This window comes from Hibiscus syriacus, unplaced genomic scaffold (genome assembly GCF_006381635.1).
Source record: "Hibiscus syriacus cultivar Baekdansim isolate YM2019G1 unplaced genomic scaffold, ASM638163v2 tig00110988_pilon, whole genome shotgun sequence".
NCBI classification, from domain to species: domain Eukaryota; kingdom Viridiplantae; phylum Streptophyta; class Magnoliopsida; order Malvales; family Malvaceae; genus Hibiscus; species Hibiscus syriacus.
The window spans coordinates 833,951-857,189 of record NW_024062942.1 but is presented as its reverse complement, the minus strand read 5'-3'; the positions used below and the strand labels follow the sequence as shown (position 1 = coordinate 857,189).

The window sequence follows — 23,239 nt, the reverse complement described above, 5'->3', positions numbered from 1 at the left end:
GATCTCAAAATGACAAAACCGGTAAAGCGCCACCGGATATGTTAAAAGTGTCGATACTTTATTATAAGTATCGACACTTTTGGAATTTAAAAGACAAGTAGTAATAGCGCCTAAAAAGTGTCGATACTTTAAAAAAATATCGACACTTAACAATATACCAGGTAAAAATATAATAAAACCGGTCTCAAAATGATAAAACTGGTAAAACGCCATCGGATATGTTGAAAGTGTCTATACTTTATTATAAGTATCGACACTTTTGGAATTTAAAAGACAAGTAGTAATAGAGCCTATAAAGTGTCGATACTTTAAAAAATGTATCGACACTTAGGTTATTGTATCGATTAAATATAAATAACATATCCGGTGAAAATATAAAGGGCATTTCAGAACACGGACGAACGAGTTTTTCATCGAAGGGGTTTCTAAAGCGAAGTTTGCTTGTTTGTTGCTACAGTCAAATAAAAAAGTACGTTGTCGAAATAATAGTTTTTTATTACAGTAATCGAAAATGTGGTTTTTATGTGTTGTTTGAGGTTTTCTAAGTAAAGAAGCATTTGAGACCGATTAGATGTAGAAAGTGATATTCTAGGTAAAATATAAACATTGATATTTTATTAAATATTATATGTAGAAAATGATATTATAGGTTGTATAAATGTGCCGATACTTGGAGTATTGAGTGTTCCCATTCATTTGAAGGAAATAGGGATTAGGGTTTTTAGGGTTGGTTTGGGGATTAAGAATCGAAGCCAAGAAGGATTTGGGACCGATTATATAATATTATAGGTAGAAAATAAATATGGATATCTGTTTATAATATTATAGGTAGAAAATGATATTGTAGGTTGTATAGATGTGTCGACACTTGTTGTAGTAGCCATTCAAATTCCTTTGATGGAAACCGTTTTACTACAAGAGTAGTTATCGATATTTGTATATTGAATAAAGTGTATGTAACCAGTATTTGATTTGATTTGATTTGCGTAAACTTATATATGAAGGAAAAATGAAGTCAAAGGATATTGGAATTGTTGGTGGCGAAGATGACTTTGAAATTGAGGTCGAGGGTCGAAAGCAACCAAAGGGTGGATATATGTACTTTTAGTAAGTATCAATGTCTTTTTCTTATTATTGTTGAAATGGTAATTGGATTAAAGTATTTAAGAACCTTAAATTGATTACAAATTTTAAATGTTGATAGTATGACCGAATGCCAAAAGATGAAGGAAGGTGGCAAACACATCAGTTCGATATGTAAATTGAATTTGACATTGAGTATTATTTAGCGTTAATGATTAAGAAAAGCTTATGCTTAATTTTAGGTGAGAGATGATGTGTTGGAGAAATGGAATTCGATGAGTGATACTGATAAGGAACATTTCATCGCACAGTCAAAGAAGGATAGTGAAGAATACAAAGAATTGAGGAAAGCACATGAAAAGAAGGTATTCATTAAACTTGTAAATACGTTGATACAAAATATATAAGAATAATAACACTATATATTGTTAAAAAATGTAGGAAGTGTCTACAAAGTGCATCATAAAAAGGGTGAATTCATTAATTGAACACCTTAAGGAGAATGATCAGTTGAATGTGCTGGTAGAAATGGGGTTTGGATCGTTGGTAGGAGTAAAGGATCGACCTAATCGGAGGGAATTGTGTCGATCCTTGATGGAGCAATTTGATGTACAACAATGTATTGGTAAATATGGTGATTATTCATTTCCTCTGGGGGTCCCATGTGCTGTAGCCGTCTTGGGGGTACGAAACGAAGGCAAAAGTGTTATAGATGTCTGTAAGAGTAAGAACTGGAAAGCACTTGCCTCCAAATATGGTTTGAAGCAGAAGGTGACATATACTGAAGTTGAAGAGGATATCAAATGTGGATCTTACAGGGGGATGACCTGAAGTCCCGAGTTCTATTGTACCTTGTAGGGATCTTTCTATGTCCAACGGGTGATACGTCAATGAACAAGGAAAATATGAAGCTCATTTGTGATGAAGGCTTTAAGGGTGAATTCAATTTGGCTGAATATGTCCATTCGAGATTGATTGAATTAATAATCACCTTTTAAAAGGGCAGTCAGGGATACCTCAAAGGGTGTATAGCAATATTAGAGGTAACTGAGTTGAAGAACGTTTTTGTTTTTTATATTAAATGATAGTATAGTTATTATATAAAATAATAAATTTTATTATAAATGCAGGTTACACTGTTCGATTTTTGGTCGGGCTGTGATAGTTTGCCGGCTTATAAATGAATCGGAGTGGCACACATTCGTGCATGGGGGAAGGAAGATGTGGTTAGAGTAATGGCGAAGTTGAAGTCGGATAGACCGAGGAAGAAAAAAAGGGTAATAAATGTAATCAAATAATATTAAGAATATAATAAATGTCTTAATATTGTAATTTAATTTTGAAGGTTATTGGCAAGGAGGTAGAGGATAATGAAGAAGAGAAGGTTGTAGAGGTGGATGACGGTGAGGGAAAACAGTGTAAATTCAACATTTTGATGTCTAAATTGGCTGATATAAAAAATCCTTTTTGATATTCTGCAAAGACAATCAAGAGTCGAAGAGACACTTGAAAGGCATGAGAGGCATAAGGGGAAGTGAAAGAAAAAATAGATGGAGTGGTAGAAGAAGTTGAGTTATTGAGGGGTGAACTTAAGATGGTGTCGGGTAGTAAAATTGATGGTGTGGTCAAGGAGGTTGTGAAATTGAGGAGTGAACCTATGGGCGTGAAGGGGGTGGTTGAGAAAAAACTTGGATAAAGGGGAAAAATGAAGGGACAAATAAAATAGATAAAGAGCTATGTAGAGTAAAAATACGATGAACTGAAAAAATATAAAGAAGAAAAGATGGAGGAAATGAGGAGGAATGATGTCGATGTGATCTATACACCGGAGAGTGTTATAAATACAAATTTGGATTTGGAATGTCCTGCACCCCATAAGAAGAAGCAAAATGTAAGTTGAATAAAAGAAAACTTAATTTGATTTTTATCATGGTATTGTGAAAAAAATTGTATGCAAAATTGTAGGTTGAAAAAGCGGATATTCCAAGCGGAATTGATGACCTCGAAGCTGCAATGTGTGATTATTTATAGAATAGTGGGTTAGAATCGGAGTAAGTGAAATATATTGCTTTGTGAGTGATATTTAAATATTTCATGACAAGATATTAATTCTAATGATTCATACATATATTTTGTAATCTCAATAGGAAATCAATACGCTAGTGCATCCGATGTTGCAACGTTGAAGCCTATGGAATAGGTTGGTGGTGTGGTAAGTAGAAAGTACAGAATGTTAAAACCTATTGAATATGTTCTGATTGTGTAATTAATTTTGTTAGGTTATTGATTTGCTTGCCTGGACAGTATGCTACGATTCGAAAAAGTCACTCCGGAAGATTGGCTACCTTCCATACCACTTAGCGATGAGTTAAATTAATTGAAAAATAATGTTATAGACGGGAAATTAATAACGATTGTCACGTAATTGCAGCAACATGCGTTGAATACCAACAACAAAGTAAGTGTTGAGGGAATTATGAGCTTTTAGGGTCTCATATTGGATAACTATATGAAATTCACCGACAGTGAGAAGGTAAGACACCATACAAATTGCAAATGATATTTTTGGATATATAATGTTGAATTTTGTCAAATTGGGTGTGAAATTTGTTGCAGATCATGATCATAATAAACTACACCAATTCACATTGGTATCTGTTGGTGTTGAATATGGTAGAACGTGTTGCAACGGTATATGATAGTTTGTTTACATCTGAAGCAGCTAAACAGAGATTGAATGATACTAAGAGATTGGTATGTATGAAAAGAAATTATGTAAATTATAATGCATAATTTGTTTGGATCATAACTTCATATTTTTTAATGCATATGAGAATATTAGATAGTTATAATAAGAAACACAATTGGGTAGAAGCATGTGGTTCTCTAGGAAAGGTGTTGAAAACATTTTGATATTTCGATATAACAAATTAAGTTAAATGAATTTTAAGATTTTCCAAAAAGATTTTCTAAGTATATTCGATATAATTATTCGAATATCAAAATATTACTTCAAATCTTTCAAATGTAATTTTTAATCCTTACTCAAGTGTAAAATTAAGTTTTAATCTTAAAATAATTTCCAAACGACTTTACAAAATATTTCGAACCTTTTCAAAGCCAAAAATTTCAGATTGCTCAGAGGGAACCGATTCCCCCTGAATGGTTTGGCTCCGAGAAATTCCAGTATGCTCGGAGGGAACCGATTCCTCCCAAAGGGGGTACCGATTCCCCCTGATCAACGGTCGAAATATTTGAATTTTACACTTAGGGAACCGATTCCCTATGAGGGGGAACCGATTCCCCCCACGCTCCAAGCAGAAAATGGCTCAAATAACTTCATTAATGATCCCTAACGTTCAGAAGTAATTCAAGGTGTATTTAAACAAGCTTATAAGTCATTGATCAATAACAAGAAACATCAAGCAACTAGAATCAAGAGAGAATCAAAGAGAAAGCATCAAAACTCAAGTTTGAGCATTTCAAGTCTATTTTTCATTCAATATTCATTTTGCTTTCAAGAACACTTATTGTGCTCAATTGTATTTATTCTTGAGTGTTCTTTCTTTGTTCTAGAATTGTGCAAACATATTTGTCTTGTGAGGTTTTTCTTGTAAGTTTGCAAATTTGTAATCTTTTCTTTGAGAAAAGAGTGTTCTCAAGAATTGAGGTATATTCTTGAGGGAATTGTAAGGTTATCTCTTTGGCCTCAAAAGAAAGAACAAATTAGTGAATTTGTTGGCAAATCCTTAGTGTGGATAACTAAGGTAGTAGAGGTAGACTTTGGTTGATAAAGTTGAACCACTGTAAATCGCTGTGCAATTACTTTCAATCTTCTGCAAAAGCTTCCACCAAAATTTTTATTGCAATTCACCCCCTCATGGCTGATTTTATCGATCGATTAACTCAACAATTGGTATCAGAGCAGCATGAGGAACAAGCACGAGCAGAGGAACAAGCACAGCTAGAGGATCAAATGCCTCCATACTTTCGATCCTTTATGGAGACATTCGATTTCCAATATGCTTTCATGGATTCTCGCTTCACTTCCATAGAATCTCATTTATCCACAATGGAGCTCAACAATTGGAAATTATCCGAGAGATGCGCACAAACAACGCTTCTATGAATGAACGCATTGATGCACTCTCACATGAGATGGCCACTATGCGAGCTCATTTTCCTCCTCCCGATCCTCCTACAGATGCTTGATTATGTGTTATGCTTTAGTACTTTGAACTTAAAGCTTATTGTTTCAACATTTTTAATGTTTTTGGATTGTTTTTACTTTTGTTGTTGGATATTTGAACTAATTTGGTGAATTATGGATGTTTGAACTTATATTTCTATATATTTGGTTTGGTTAAATTTATTCATTATTGCATCATTTACATCAATTAGATATATGACCAATTTTGCCATGTCACATTGTTTATGAATATTGATTATGAAACTAATAGCTAACATTTCTCTTGATTATGATCTTAGCAGCTTAAGCTATTTATCTATATATAATCAGTTGGCTGAATGATTTCAAAACCTTGTTTAATATCTTTTAAAAGTCTTTTTGATTTAACAAAAAGGGGGAGAAATGTTAAAAGCGTTTTTAAAGAGGAGTAGTGTTAGAGTAAGGGTAGTAATTTCAAACTTGAAACTTGATTTCAAAATAAAATCTTAAAATTACTAAAATGTTTTGTTATATCAAAAAGGGGGAGATTGTTGAAAATATTTTGATATTTCGATATAACAAATTAAGTTAAATGAATTTTAAGATTTTCCAAAAAGATTTTCTAAGTATATTCGATATAATTATTCGAATATCAAAATATTACTTCAAATCTTTCAAATATCATTTTTAATCCTTACTCAAGTGTAAAATTAAGTTTTAATCTTAAAATAATTTCAAAACGATTTTACAAAATATTTCGAATCATTTCAAAGCCAAAAATTCCAGATTGCTCATAAGAAACTGATTCCCCCCCAAGGGGGTACCGATTCCCCTTGAATGGTTTGGCTCCGAGAAATTCCAGTATGCTCGGAGGGAACCGATTCCTCCCAAGGGGGTATCGATTCCCCCCTGATCAACAGTCGAAATATTTGAATTTTACACTTAGGGAACCGATTCCCTATAAGGGGGAACCGATTCCCCCCATAATCCAAGTAGAAATATTAATTGTTTTCATACTTAAACGGCTCCAATAACTTCATTAATGATCCCCAGCGTTCAGAAGTGATTCAAGGTATATTTAAACAAGCTTAGAAGCCATTGATCAATAACAAGAAACATCAAGCAACTAGAATCAAGAGAGAATCAAAGAGAAAGCATCAAACCTCAAGTTTGAGCATTTCAAGTCTATTTTTCATTCAATATTCATTTTGCTTTCAAGAACACTTATTGTGCTCAATTGTATTTATTCTTGATTGTTCTTTCTTTGTTCTAGAATTGTGCAAACATATTTGTCTTGTGAGGTTTTTCTTGTAATTTTGCAAATTTGTAATCTTCTCTTTGAGAAAAGAGTGTTCTCAAGAATTGGGGTATATTCTTGAGGGAATTGTAAGGTTATCTCTTTGGCCTCAAAAGAAAGAACAAATTAGTGAATTTGTTGGAAAATCCTTACTGTGGATAGCTAAGGTAGTGTACGTAGACTTTGGTTGATAAAGTCGAACAACTATAAATCGCTGTGCAATTACTTTCAATCTTCTGCAAAAGCTTCCACCAAAATTTTTATTGCCAATTCATCCCCCTCTTGACCGATTCTATCGATCGATTAACTCAACAATTGGTATCAGAACAGCACGAGGAACAAGCACGAGCAGAGGAACAAGCACAGCCAGAGGATCAAATGCCTCCATACTTTCGATCCTTTATGGAGACATTCGATTTCCGATATGCTTCCATGGATTCTCGCTTCACTTCCATAGAATCTCATTTATCCACAATGGGAGCTCAACAATTGGAGATTATCCGGGAGATGCGCACAAACAACGCTTCTATGAATGAACGCATTGATGCACTCTCACATGATATGGCCGCTATGCGAGCTCATTTTCCTCTTCCCGATCCTCCTACAGATGCTTGATTATGTGTTATGCTTTAGTACTTTGAACTTAAAGCTTATTGTTTCAACATTTTGAATGTTTTTGGATTGTTTTTACTTTGGTTGTTGGATATTTGAACTAATTTGATGAATTATGGATGTTTGAACTTATATTTCTATATATTTGGTTTGGTTAAATTTATTCATTATTGCATCATTTACATCAATTAGATATATGACCAATTTTGCCATGTTACATTGTTTATGAATATTGATTATGAAACTAATAGCTAACGTTTCTCTTGATTCTGATCTTAGCAGCTTAAGCTATTTATCTATATATAATCAGTTGGCTGAATGATTTCAAAACCTTGTTTAATATCTTTTGAAAGTCTTTTTGATTTAACAAAAAGGGGGAGAAATTTTAAAAGCGTTTTTAAAGAGGAGTAGTGTTAGAGTAAGGGGGAGTAATTTCAAACTTGAAACTTGATTTCAAAATAAAATCTTAAAATTACTAAAATGTTTTGTTATATCAAAAAGAGGGAGATTGTTGAAAACATTTTGATATTTCGATATAACAAATTAAATTAAATGAATTTTAAGATTTTCCAAAAAGATTTTCTAAGTATATTCGATATAATTATTCGAATATCAAAATATTACTTCAAATCTTTCAAATATCATTTTTAATCCTTACTCAAGTGTAAAATTAAGTTTTAATCTTAAAATAATTTCAAAACGATTTTACAAAATATTTCGAACATTTCAAAGCCAAAAATTCTAGATTGCTCAGAAGGTACCGATTCCTCCTGAATGGTTTGGCTCCGAGAAATTCAACTATGCTCGGAGGGAACCAACTCCCCCTGATCAACAGCCAAAATATTTGAATTTTACACTTAGGGAACTGATTCCCCCCACGATCCAAGCAGAAATATTAATTGTTTTCACACTTAAACGGCTCCAATAACTTCATCAATGATCCCCCAATATTTAGAAGTGATTCAAGGTGTATTTAAACAAGCTTATAAGCCATTGATCAATAACAAGAAACATCAAGCAACTAGAATCAAGAGAGAATCAAAGAGAAAGCATCAAACCTCAAGTTTGAGCATTTCAAGTATATTTTTCATTCAATATTCATTTTGCTTTCAAGAACACTTATTGTGCTCAATTGTATTTATTCTTGAGTGTTTTTTTTTATTCTAGAATTGTGCAAACATATTTGCCTTGTGAGGTTTTTCTTGTAAGTTTGCAAATTTGTAATATTCTCTTTGAGAAAAGAGTGTTCCCAAGAATTGGGGTATATTCTTAAGGGAATTGTAAGGTTATCTCTTTGGCCTCAAAAGAAAGAACAAATTAGTGAATTTGTTGGAAAATCCTTACTGTGGATAGCTAAGGTAGTGGACGTAGACTTTGGTTGATAAAGTCGAACAACTGTAAATCGCTGTCCAATTACTTTCAATCTTCTGCAAAAGCTTCTACCAAAATTTTTATTGCCAATTCACCCCCCTTTTGGCCGATTCCATCGATCGATTAACTCAACAAAAGGTCCTCTTGAAAAATTTCAACTTTGTGGAGCATAAGATGAATGAGTAATTGAATGGGTATGAGATGTTATCATAAATAGAAAGTTTAATTTATGCAGGTTTTATAATTGACATGTATGGTATTCAAATTTTGTAACAGATATGATTGCGGCATTTATGTGATGATGCGGATGGAATCGATCGGTTCTAGAGGGGCAACTGGTGATTTTGTAAGTGGAATTAAAAATTAGTTTGCGGTTGAATTGTTAAAAGTCGTAGATTGAATGTTATGGTTTACAATACTTAACGTACTGACAATTTGAATATAGGTTGTTGGACATTAGGATCGATCGAAAATATTAAACGATCTCGTAAGCCATAATCAAAATAAACTAAGAGAGGAGATCACAAAAGTTGCCATGAGACACAAGAATAACAAAAGGAAGCGATGATGTAAATGTAGGGTTTTGTATAAGATTTATAATTTTGTATACGATTTATAATTTTGTATGTGAATGTAATTATGTATGAGATGAGAAAAGTTAGCAGTAGTTTGTTGTACATGTTTCTTATACACAGTAGGAGTCATGTTGATACTTACGATATATGGAGATTGTTGTCTGCATTATTCCAAATGTCACTAACATAATTGTCATCATGTGCGGGACTGAATGGTCATTTTATATTGGGGTATGTACAATAACTATAAAATTTAATAACTTTAAAATAAAAGGTATATTTACAATGTAGGTGGTAAAAATAGACTTTTTTAATGACAAAATTAATAAACACAAAGATTTGTTTCCAACATTTTGTCTAGTATGGTTCTCAAACGTAAATTTTGTCGATACATTTATTGTAAGTATCGATCCTAAAAACATCTAAGCCAATTATTATAAAGTAATAGGTAAAATATATCGGTTTAATGAGAGAATAGACACGCATAAAGTGTCGATACATTTATAAAAAGTATCGATCCCAAAAACATCAAAGCCCATAATTATAATCTAATAGGTAATTTTTCAATGTAACCTATATAAATATACCGGTTTTATGAGAGAATAGGTCTACATAATGTATCGACACTTGTGGAGCTTGTGTAAATGCTTTTTGTCCAGAATGAATGCCCAAAAGGGATGTATACATAAAGTGTCGATACATTTATAAAAAGTATTGATCCTAAAAATATCGAAACCCATAATTATAATGTAATAGGTAAATTTACAATGTAACCGGTATAAATTTATCGGTTTTACAAGAAAATAGGTCTACATAATGTATCGACACTTGTGGAACTTGTGTCGATACTTTTTGTCCAGAATGAATGCCCAAAAGGGTGCATGCATAAAGTGTCGATACATTTATAAAAAGTATCAATCCCAAAAACATCAAAACCCATAATTATAATATAATAGGTAAATTTACAATGTAACCGGTAGAAATTTACCGGATTATGAGAAAACATGTTTATATAATGTATCGACACTTGTGGAACTTGTGTCTATACTTTTTGTCCAGAATGAATGCCCAAAAGGGGTCCACGCATAAAGTGTTGATACATTTATAAAAAGTATCGATCACAAAAATATCGAAACCCATAATTATAATGTAATAGGTAAATTTACAATGTAACTGGTAGAAATTTACCGGTTTATGAGAAAACATGTCTACATAATGTATCGACACTTATGGAACTTGTGTCGATACTTTTTGTCCAGAATGAATCCCTAAAAAGGTGCACGCATAAAGTGTCGATACATTTATAAAAAGTATCGATCCCAAAAACATCGAAACCCATAATTATAATGTAATAGGTAAATTTACAATGTAACCAATAGAAATTTATCAGTTTTATGATAAAATAGGTCTACATAATGTATCGACACTTTTTAAATTTGTGTCAATACCTTTTTAAGTTTCGCGTGTTTTTCCCTTCATTATATATAGAGAACTCTTCCACTCCGACGAATACCAGCGTTCTCATGGCAGTTTCAATCAGATATTCAGGTAAATTTATCGATATTTTATGTGTTTGATTGATTTCCAGATTGGACTATTTTCTTTCTTTAATGTGTTTTGTTCCAATGTAACATCATCCACACTCAAAATGGCTCCAAAACGTCAGCGTCAGAGGCGCGGTCTTTCTCAAAACTATTCCCAACCAAGCTCTTCCCAACCAAGCTCTTCTCAAGGACAACCTCCTTCTGAACCAATTACTTCTTCTAAGAAAATTAGGTCGTTCGAAACTCTGAACTTTAGATCCGATGAGGAGAAACAAATATGACAGAGCAGTTTCAAAGTAAGGAAAATTCGTCCCGAACGTGTCATTGACTTGGGTTTCTCGTTCGATGGTAAATATGGTTTTAGTTTTAAATCTACATTTACATCTTGGGGTTAGCTTGAATTCATTGATGTAAAACCAAAATATTACCCCAACCTAGTTAGAGTATTCTACAACAATGTTTCCTTCCAGTGTGAGCCTAATAAGAGTAATATAATAGGAATTAATACTCATGTCATGGGGTATATATATATATATATATCTCCGGATACTATTGCGGAGGGTATAGGTGTATAGAATAAAGGGGATACAGATGAAAATGATATAGATAGTACAATACAACGGGTTGCTAGAAATAACCTAATTCACCTAGATGTAGAGGCGAGAGTATTTTACAAAATGCCCACTTGGTTTATTCAGCCTACTGGGGGAAAATATTCAACGATTTGAGACATGGATTATTGGTGGATAGCAAAGTATAGATCCAAAACGGCTCCAAACATTGCTAAACTGATATTTAATTCAATTGTATATATGGTCACAAAGGGAGCATCAATTTCAACATCACTACCATATAGATGTGTTATCACCCATCTGTTGAATAAGGGAAAAGTTGATTTTTTGCTTGACGCCCCTGTTCGATTAACCCACGAGATTGACATGTTATTTATTACCAGATCGAGATATGATTTTATTGAAAATATCGGTTGGAAGTGTGTGAAGGATGTCGGATTAGATCAAGCTCAGGAAGAAATGAACCCCATTGACCATGAAGACGACCAACCAGTGGGAGATGCAATGATAGAAGAAGCTCCGCAAGCTCCAGGTGGAGATGATGTCACAATTAAGATTGTGATGGAATACATGGTCAATTTTAGGGAGCATATTGATTCCCTTGTGAGCGGAATACGAGCCGATATTTCATCATTGTGCGATGAAGTCTCCACCTTGCGTGACGAATTACGTCAACGACATCAAACAAGTTAGGTAATTAATTATTTATTTTTCTAAACATTTACACGTTGTTAAATGTATTTTATTTTCTTTTAACAAATTTGGACAACCAAACGGTCAATGAAGATGACGATGAAGATGATGATGATCCAAACAAGTATATCGTGTCTGCAATGCCGCCTGCAAGAAAACTTATAATTTTTTATGTTAATGGTGTCCTTGCCTACATCCCAAGACATCCAAATGGTTTCAATTATGTTCATTTGTATCCATTATTTTAACATATAAGCGTGCAACTTTAATCTCATTTTGTTCATGTTGTAGATGTTATCCTCGTAAAAGGATTATGTGAATTTATGTATTTTTGTGTACAAAATTTTGTTGTTGCCATTTGGTCATCCAAGATAAGGTTAGAACTGTTGAGCAATTGAATTACTATAGCCAAAATCGTTAATATACAATTAAATGTTAATATTTAAACTTGATTACAATCTCAGGCATAACATCTATCGTGTACTTGAGAAACTACCTTTGTTCTCTGACCAGTTTCTTTCGTTTGGGTAAGATGAATGTCATTACACTTTGCTGACTTTAATTTGTCTATGGTTCCTACATATTTATGTTCGACTATTTGTAAACATGATCAAGGAAGGTGCAAAACAGAAGATAATGTGACCTACTATAAAGATCTCAATGATGTTTGGAACGAGTATACTGATTTTAACGCCCTAAATACACTGTTTGTTGATGATTCATTGCGAAAAATGATTTATAATCCGATAAGTTACATTTATGCCAAAATTTTCCAGTTAACCAGGTATTCATACATTGATTGATTAACAATTTATGTTTTTATATAGAAAAACAATTACATATGTCCACATCCCTTTGACGCTGCTTCCCATTCGGATGACGATGCTCTAGGTATGACACAAATTTAATCCTGATTATGCTAATTTAGTTTCGTGTTAGTAAAATTGCACCTGAATAGTTTGATAATTGAACTTTTTTATATATGTCCTCATAAAAGAGCGGTAACATACGAGAGTATTTGGAAAATTTGTTGAAGGCGCCTAATGTTCCGGACTTTGTTAGCAATAACCCTTTTCCATCGGATTAATTTCGTTGTAGGTACATTATTTGAACATTGTTATGTATAAATTTGTTGTGTATGTATGTTTTGGTTTGATTATATTGTTAGTATATTTCATTCGGATGGATTTCGTTGTGGGTTTGATTATTTGAACATTGTTATGTATAAACATATAACACAGTAACTATGTCTTTTAATATTGCACAGTATAACATGTGACATACAATAAATATTACATTCGCATGGGCTGTGCATAACAAAACAATCTATCTCTTCCATTTGAGTACTTTATTCCCATGTGACAAGTGTAACAACCCCATAAACTCACAACTCAGCTTTGAACTGAATCAATATTATCTTTTACCCGCTTGATGGTTCATAACGCATGTTACTTGAACAATATGAATCAATTATGCAATTTTCATGTTCAATTTAACACTGCATTTCAAGTTCATTTCATATGTAATTGGAGTTTGAATTTCAATATAAATTTCGACTCCACTATAAATATTAGCCCGAGCCTTTGTTACATTCAAACAACAACTTACTCAATGAAAGCATGAGAGGTAACATCAAATTCCATTTCTATGGTAACAACTTACCTTTTTCAAAACTTATTAACTTAGACAATATGCATGTTATCATTGATTATTCCCAATTTCCATTCTACCTTTAAACGCGAGGGAAATCCCGACCATCATAATTTTTGGTTAACAAGCAGGAAGATTGGATATCCGAAGAATATCTTTCAGATGTTATCCATTTCAGGTAGCTCATTCAGATAGGTTAACCCTAAACTAAAACTGTCTTAGTCAAATATACTTGATGTAGAAGCAGCTGCAGATTTAAAATCTCAACGGTGATGCATTTAGTTCTCAAATAGTTAAAGTGTCAGAAACGTTTCGGACGTATGATCTGGGTGGTATACGAGAAATGCAACATATGACAACTAAAAATTTCGATAATTGAGGGCTACAACTTGTAATAATAACAAAGAAGGGTACACGTGTATAAACTATCGATACTTTGCTAAATTAACAACGTAAACGGTAAAATTCTACCGGTGCAATGATAATAGGCGTACATGACAACCTTCTGAACTTGTCATTTACGACTATTTTCATTATACCGGAGAACTTTTATCCGTTTACATTGTTAATTGTACCGGGGTTTATGCAAGATCTAGGGTTTATGCAATGATAATAGGTGTACATGACAACCGTCTGAACTTGTCATTTACGATAATTTTTATTATATCGGAGAACTTTTATCCGTTTACATTGTTAATTGTACCGGGTTTATGCTTTACGTGTGTATATTCCTTTATTTAACATTATTATTAAAAGATCTAGCGTTTAATTCTTGAGAATTTTTGGATGCATTTTGTTTTGCATTACCTGTGTAGCATCCAAATCATAAGTCTGAAATGCTTCCGATGCTTTAAATGTTTGAGAACCAAATAGATCGCCTTCGAGATTTTAAATATGCATCTGCTTTTACATCAGTTATATTTCTCTCAGACGGTTTCGGTTTACGGTTATCCTATCTTCGTGAGCTAGATGAAATGGATAGTATTCGGAAGGCATTCTTCACCTTTCCAGTCTTCCTGCTTGTTACTCAAAATTATGATGGTCGGGATTTCCCTCACATTTCATTTAGGTTGATTGCTCCGAATATATAACAACATTTGATCTCTGTATCATTGTTGGTTGATTGGTCGGACTTTTATATCCATATTTGCTTCTCTGTATACTGATATATTTGAGGATTGTTGAAATATCAATACTAGTTATTAATGTATTTTATATCTGCGTGTAAATGTATCCACTTTGAAATTATTAAATAATTGTTTTCAGTAATTTTCAGAATGAATGCCCAACCGAGGTGCACGAATAAAGTGTCGATACATTTATTAAAAATATTGATCCCAAAAACATCGAATAAGATAATTATAATGTAATAGATCAATTTCCAATGTAACCGGTAGAAATATACCAGTTAATTAGAGAATAGGTCTACATAATATATCAATACTTATGGAATTTGTGTCGATACTTGTTATCCAGAATGAATGTCTAAAAGGGTGCACGCATAAAGTGTCGATACATTTAAAATTGTATCGATCCCAAAAACATCGAATAAGATAATTATAATGTAATAGGTAAATTTACAATGAAACTGGTAGAAATATACCGGTTAATTAGAGAATATGTCTACATAATGTATAGACACTTGTGGAATTTGTGTCGATACTTGTTGTCCAGAATGAATGCCTAAAAGAGTGCACGCATAAAGTGTTGATACATTTAAATTTGTATCGATCCTAAAAACATCGAATAAGATAATTATAATGTAATAGGTAAATTTACAATGTAACTGATAGATATATGCCAATTAATTAGAAAATTGGTCTACATAAATATCGACACTTTTTAAATTGTGTCGATACTTTTTGTCCAGAATGAATGACCAACCGAGGTGCACGAATAAAGTGTCGATACATTTATAAAAAGTATCGATCCCAAAAACATCAAATAATATAATTATAATGTAATAAGTCAATTTCCAATGTAACCGGTAGAAATATATTGGTTAATTAGAAAATAGATCTACATCATGTATCGACACTTGTGGAATTTGTGTCGATACTTTTTGTCCAAAATGAATGCCTAAAAGGGTGCACTCATAAAGTGTCGATACATTTAAAATTGTATCGATCCCAAAAACATTGAAACCGATAATTATAATGTAATAGGTAACTTTACAATGTAACCGGTAGAAATATACCGGTTAATTCGAAAATAGGTCTATATAATGTATCGAAACTTTTTAAATTGTATCGGTATTTTTTGTCCATAATGAATGACCAACCAAGGTGCACGAATAAAGTGTCGATACATTTATAAAAAGTATCGATCCCATAAACATCGAATAATATAATTATAATGTAATAGGTCAATTTCCAATGTAACCGGTAGAAATATACCGGTTAATTAGAAAATAGGTCTGCATAATGTATCGACACTTTTTAAAGTTGTGTCGATACTTTTTTAAATTACGCGTGTTTTTTTCATTATATTTATATGTAAGCTATACATTTTAAAATCGATAAACCCTAAAGACAAAAGAGAACTCTTTCACTCCGACGAATACCAGCGTTAATAACAGTTACGATCAGTTCTTTATATAAATTTATCGATATTATGGTATTCAAATTAGTTTTTGATTGATTTCCAGATTGAACACTTTTTTCCTTCATGTCTTCGATAGGTATGTTGTCGAAACCCTAATTTTTTAGAATGCTAATCTTCAGAAAGAAGGGTTAGGTTTTAAAGTTTGATGTTTTTGAATGATTATAGGTTGAAAGTTCAATCTTTGTTCACGAAGATTATGACCATCAAATGGAGCCCCAATATATCAATATTTAAGAAAATTGAAATCGACCAATAAGTATCAATGTATTCATGTAATTGTTCTTGAAATGGTAATTGGATTAAAGTATTTAATAACTTTTAATTGATTCAAATCTCTACAATCTGACTGAATGCGAAAGGATAAAGGAAGCTCATAATCATGTTGATTGCATAGGTAATAAAACCCCTTGCAGGGTCCAAATGGTAAGCTAGGAATTGGTAAGACAAGCTTTCTTTGAGGGTTTAGGGTTTAGAGCCTTCCAACGTAAGGAGTGCATGATTGAACATTACGCATAATAGTTGTATTCAGTTGTTGAGGAATTGTTCTTAATTTTATATAAGGATAGTTGTAATGATATACGTTTACGTTTCGGGACCAATTAGTTAGATACATACAATACCCTATATCCTCGAGAAAGAGCACATGAAATCTGGCACTTAAAGATTTACCAAGAGCGGTAGCTTTTGCTCTGTATGAAGATTGAACCTAGATTCAACTTTGCAATTATGCCTATACTGCTGAAGAAAACTTGCTGAATGATAGGATTTACACATAACTGCAAGTATTTTAAACCCTAAACCCAACTATTCACATAGAAAATTATGCAATAGAGATGTCAGGATTTTCCATAAAATGATTGACATCTCTGTTACATATTTTTCCATGTGAGTAGTTGGGTTTAGGGTTTAAAATGCTTGCAGTTGTATGCAAATCCTATCATTCAGCAGGTTCTCTTCAGCATGATAGGCATAATTGCAAAGTTGATTCTAGGTTCGGTCTTCATTCAGAGCAAAAGCTACCGCTCTTGGTAAATCTTTAAGTGCCAGATTTCTTGTGCTCTGCCTCGAGGATATAGGGTACTTTATGCATCTAACTAATTGGTCCCGAAACGTGAACATATATCATTACAACCATCCTTATATAAAATTAAAAATAATTTATCAATAACTAAATACAACTATTATACGTAATGTTCAATCATGCACTCCTTACGTTGGATGGCTCTAAACCATAAACCCTCAAAGTAAACTTACCTTACCAATTCCTAGCTTACCATTTGGACCCCCAGGTTTTATTGGCTATGCAGTCAACATGATTAACCTGGATAATCTCAGTTACAGAACTGATTCCGGCCATGATTGCGGGAGACTCTAGTCTACAGATTGTTTGGCATTTATGTGATGATGCAGATGAAATATTAAATGGTCTCGTAAGTCATAATCAAAATAGACTAAGAGAGGAAATTTTGTTAATGTAGGGGACATTTTGTATACAATTCATAATTTTGTATACGATTTATAATTTTGTATACAATTTATAATTTTGTATGTGAATGTAATAGGTTGTATGAGATGAAAAAAGTTAGCAATAGGTTGTTGTACATGTTTCTTATACACAATAGGAGTCATGTTGATACTTACGATATATGGAGATCGTTGTCATCACATGCGGGACTGAATGGCCATTCCATTCCATCTTCGAAAAAATCAGTTTATGTAGGCTATATGCTTGTATTCAAACTGAGCTTGACTTGAGGTCATGTTAGTTTGTTATGTCTCTCACCGTTGCAGAACCCACATCGCCTAATTTTCCTCGACCTTGTTCTTTGGTACTTCTTTTCGCTTCTATTGTTTTCGTTGAGGGTCGCAAACGTTGTTTACTACACTACTCTGGTTGACTGAATCATTCAAACCAAACGAGTTTTCAAATTCTTCTATTAGTCTTTTCATCTCATCTCTTGCGGTTTTGAAAGACACGTCTGTCTTTGATGCAATATAGCATAACCTACTTGACGTTGCACGTAGAGAAGCGAACCTTGCAATTTGCATTACTTCTGGAGGCACATTCAAGTCAACATAACTGGGTGCAGAAGCCTTTGTATCCTTAGTCCACCTACTTTGAATCAAAGTCCCGGGCAAATATGTGTAATCCAAGTGCTTTAAAATGTGAAGTTGATGGCGAAACGAAAGTCTGACGGTCTCAAATTTTCTGTAGAAGTAATTTAGGGTTTTGTCTGGAACTTAAGTAATCCACTTTCAACTCGTTCATACGTATTATACTAATTCCATCTTCAATTGCACGAACAACATCTAAATATGTCTTCTTGCGTTTCAGTGCAATCGTGAGTGAAGCATTCATAGACTCGCACCTTTGTGTTGAGCAAATATTGACAAAGAAATGACTGGTTAGATATGCTTGTGCCCATAAGTGCCGAGTAGTTCCCTTCTCAATCATCCATGGATGCTTTTCGACGTTGAATTCTGAAACAACCGAATGCCACTGAATATCAAATTCCTCGGTTGTCCACCAGGAAGCCATGCATTTTGAGAATGCTGCTGTAAATTTTGGGTCAGCAAAGTTAGCTTGTACATTGCGAGAAAGATGTCAATAACATAATTCGTGCTTAGCATAAGGGATAACAGATTTGATAGCCCTCTGCATTACCCTATCCTCATCGGTGACAATTGAAATAGGAGATTTATTCATCATGGCTTCTAAAAAATTCTGTAGCACCCACTCGAAAGATTGGGACGTCTCGTCAGTGATTATGGCAGTGGCAAACAAAATTGTGTTATGGCAGTGATTGACACCGGCAATAAGCATAATTGGTCGACCATACAAATTATCTTTGTACGTTGTGTCGAACGCAATTACATCACCGAAGCATGTGTAATATGATCTTGATGTAGAATCCGACCAAATAAGATTATGCAATGCCCCTGATTCGTCTACCGAATATGTCATAAAAAACCCAGGATCATCATATTTCTTATAATCAAAGTAAGCAATAAGTGCATTCACATCCCCATCGACAATTTCCTTTGCTTTGCCTCTTTAAAGTGTATTGTAGATGTCTTTATGTGTAAATCCAACATTATGATAGCCCCCTGCCTGCTGCGTTAAATAGTTCATTACTTGTGACGTGCCAACACCGACCTCTTTTAATGATGTTGCCTCATCGATGTCAGCCTTACTTACAGCTCTATTAGAACGCATAAATGGTGTCATACCATGTGTGCACAATGCATGATTATGTTTCTGATAACACTTACTTATAACCCAGTGATAGTTTGTATTTGTTGTTGTAACTATGCCTCTAGCCTTGCATCCTGTTCTTGTGATTGGCGTATGAGCACGTTGACGATCAACAATATTGACTTTTGATACTCGAAACTCTTCTTTGGAACAACAAAATTCTTGTGTCTTCACATTCCCTTCCACGTCAAGCCGTGTTATTCCCCTACGTGCACTAAACCCATGTTCCCTTGCGAATCCCTTGTAAAAGTATCAAGTTTGATCACGTGAAGAAAAAAGTTGACCAACCAATCTGTCAGATTCATCAACATTATGTACTTCATGGCATTCCTTGGTTGGCTTAACATTGTCTGCATCAGTATGATCCATGACAAAAATTTTGTTGTGCAAGTTCAGTAGTCCCGGAGTTGATGGAGATGTAAGTAAAGGTTCATTGAACAACATGTTTCAGTCATGCTTTCAATAAGATGTGGTATTGGTAGTGGTAGTTGAAGGGTGGGTACAACATTAAATTCGCAGGACATATTTAGGTATGTACAATAACTACCTAAATATGTGTCGATACATTTATAAAAAGTATCGATCCCAAAAATATCGAAACCCATAATTATAATGTAATAGGTAAATTTACAATGTAACCAATATAAATTTACCGGTTTTATGAGAAAATAGGTCTACATAATGTATCGACACTTGTGGAACTTGTGTCGATACTTGTTGTTCATAATGAATGCCCAAAATGGTGCACGCATAAAGTGTCGATACATTTATAAAAAGTATCGATCCCAAAAACATTGAAACTCATAATTATAATGTAATATGTAAATTTACAATGTAACCTGTAGAAATTTACATGTTTTATGAAAAAATAGGTCTACATAATGTATCGACACTTGTGGAACTTGTGTCGATACTTTTTCCAGAATGAATGTCAAACGGGGTGCACGCATAAAGTGTCGATACATTTATTAAAAGTATCCATCCCAAAAACATCGAAACCGATAATTACAATGTAATATGTAAATTTACAATGTACCCGATAGAAAGATACTGGTTTTATGATAAAATAGTTCTACATAATGTATCGACACTTTTTAAGTTTGTGCCGATACTTTTTTTCCAGAATGAATGCCCAACGAGGTGCATGCATAAAGTGTCGATACATTTAAAATTGTATTGATCCCAAAAATATCGAAACCGATAATTATAATGTAATAGATAAATTTGCAATGTTACCGGTATAAATAAACCGATTTAGTTAGAAAATAGGTCAATATAAGTGCTACCTAATATATTATTGTACTTAATAATATTTCTGGTTAAATGTCTATTTTATTATATAAGCGCTACCTATTACATTATATAAACGCTACCTAATATGTTATTGTACTTGATAATATTTCCGGTTAAATAATATAACATAACCAATCTAAATTTTAACCGGTTACTTGTTTAACCGGTCACGCCGTTTTTTAGGCGTCGCATAACATAAATTTCCAAATAAAGGTGTTAGTTGTTAAAGATGTTAATGTTACTGTGGAGGTGGGGGAGGGGGAAAGTATTTTTGATATATTATAGATTTTATTTTATTTAATAAAAATAAAGGAATATTTATTTTGGTACAGGAAAAAGGCACGGTGCGCCTTGGCTTCCTTCGAACCAAATTTTGTGAAATTATTATGGAAGGGGGAAAAGCTGATATTAATAATAAATTTTATGAAATTATTATGGAAGGGGGAAAACACTTTTTCCATCATTCACTTATTATTATTATTATTATTATTTTTCATTCCCATTTTTTTATCGGTATACATGAGGCCCAATCTGCAACAACCACCATCGGCCGGTGGCTCCTCCTCCTCCGCCAATAAGAGCCGTCCACGTCGACGAGCTGACCTAACCCTACCACTTCCCCAACGCGACCCAGCTCTCGCCGTCCCTCTCCTGTTTCCTCCATCCTCCAACTCCGCTCCACCTACCTCCAACTCCAACGCCGCTCCTCATCCTCAGCAGGTTAACTTCTTGGAGCTCGACCGTGTCAACCGGATAGGAAGAGGGACGGGGGGGGGCACCGTTTACAAAGTCATCCACCACCCAACGTCTCGCCCGTATGCCCTCAAAGTTATCTACGGCACGAGGAGTCCGTGCGCCGTCAGATCCGTAGGGAGATCGAGATCCTCCGTGATGTGGACCACCCCAACGTCGTGAAATGCCACAAAATGTACGATCACAACGGAGAAATCCAGGTCCTTTTGGAATTCATGGATGGCGGGTCTTTGGAAGGGATCCCCATATCTCACGAGTCTAGCTTATCAGATCTAGCCCGTCAAGTCCTCGGCGGTCTAAACTACCTTCACCGGCGACATAAAACCCTCGAATATGCTGATCAATTCGAAGAAGGTGGTCAAAATAGCCGATTTCGGGGTGAGTCGAATCTTGGATCAAACCATGGACCCGTGTAATTCATCTGTTGGTACCATAGCTTATATGAGCCCCGAGAGGATTAACACCGATTTGAACCATGGCCTCTACGATGGTTATGCTGGGGATATTTGGAGTTTAGGGGTTAGCATATTGGAATTTTATTTAGGGAGATTCCCTTTCGCGGTTGGTCGACAAGGGGATTGGGCCAGCCTTATGTGTGCGATTTGTATGTCTCAGCCACCGGAGGCGCCGCTCACTGCTTCGAATGAATTTAGGCATTTTATATCATGTTGTTTACATAGGGATCCAGCCAGGAGGTGGACAACGACTCGGTTGTTGCAGCATCCTTTTATAGTCAGAGGGCAACAACAACAACAACAACATCAGGTTGCTCAGAACCTTCATCAGTTATTACCACCCCCACCTCCCCTTCCTTCCTAGTTTCCCATCTCTTCCTATTTGTTTTGGATTTAGGGTAAAATATCTTCTGTAAGTTTTGATATAATGAGGGTCTGGGGGGAGTTGCGTGCAATGTCTTTCCTTTTTTTTCCTTTCATGTTTTTGTTAATCAATCTAGGTCTTTTGATAAAAAGATAAGCTTTGCAATATTAAGAAAAAAAATAACTTCTATTATTCTGATTTTGTTTGTTGCTTTATATATCTTCATCAGCTTGCTTTGGAGCCTCCTTTAATCATGTTATATTACTATTATCATTTCCAATTCAGTCATTGTAGATGGAATTAGAGAGATTCTAGATTTAGCCTTAGTAGAGAATTGTAATCAACAAAAAGGGGAATGGGTGTCTTATCTCTTTGTCTGTTATCTTATCCTGGAGGCTGGGTAAAAAGGGGAAGTTCCATATCTTGTTTTTGGAATTCTTGTGTTGTTCCATGGATTGGCTACCCTTTTTCTGTTGCAAAAATTGTGCAACAGTGGCCCTCCTCTACTGGTCTATTTTGTGAAGGCATGCTTATTAATTATATTTCTTATAATAGCCAGGGTTAACTGGGTGGATTTCTGATGTTTTTCTTGTTGATTATTTTTAGTCGTGTTCCGGTTATGGAAAGATACGCTACTGCTATTTTTCCACCTTTAGGTTGTCTTATTTCCGGTTCCTTTTTTGGTTGAAGAAAGATATGGCAGGGTTAGTCATTTTGTTATGGCTTTATTTATTTCTCTTCTTTAATCCATACAGCTGCAACAATGATGGATCATAGAGTTCTAAGATGCTTTTGTGTGACCGAGTCTGAATTATAACAATGCCACAAATAACGTGGTCTGTGTCTTTGATTTGGACTTTCGAGATGGTTAGTGTTATAACTTTTGATTTTTTGTTTGCCTAACGTGCTCCAAATCTGGAAAGTTTGTTTTGTTGTTGTCTTGTTGAGA

At 34.1% G+C, this 23,239-nt stretch overlaps 1 pseudogene; it reads left to right on the top strand.

Moving 5' to 3' along the window:
- The first annotated feature begins 21,172 nt into the window (after nt 1-21,172).
- Nucleotides 21,173-22,488, top strand: LOC120148997 (annotated as a pseudogene).
- The last annotated feature ends 751 nt before the right edge of the window (nt 22,489-23,239 follow it).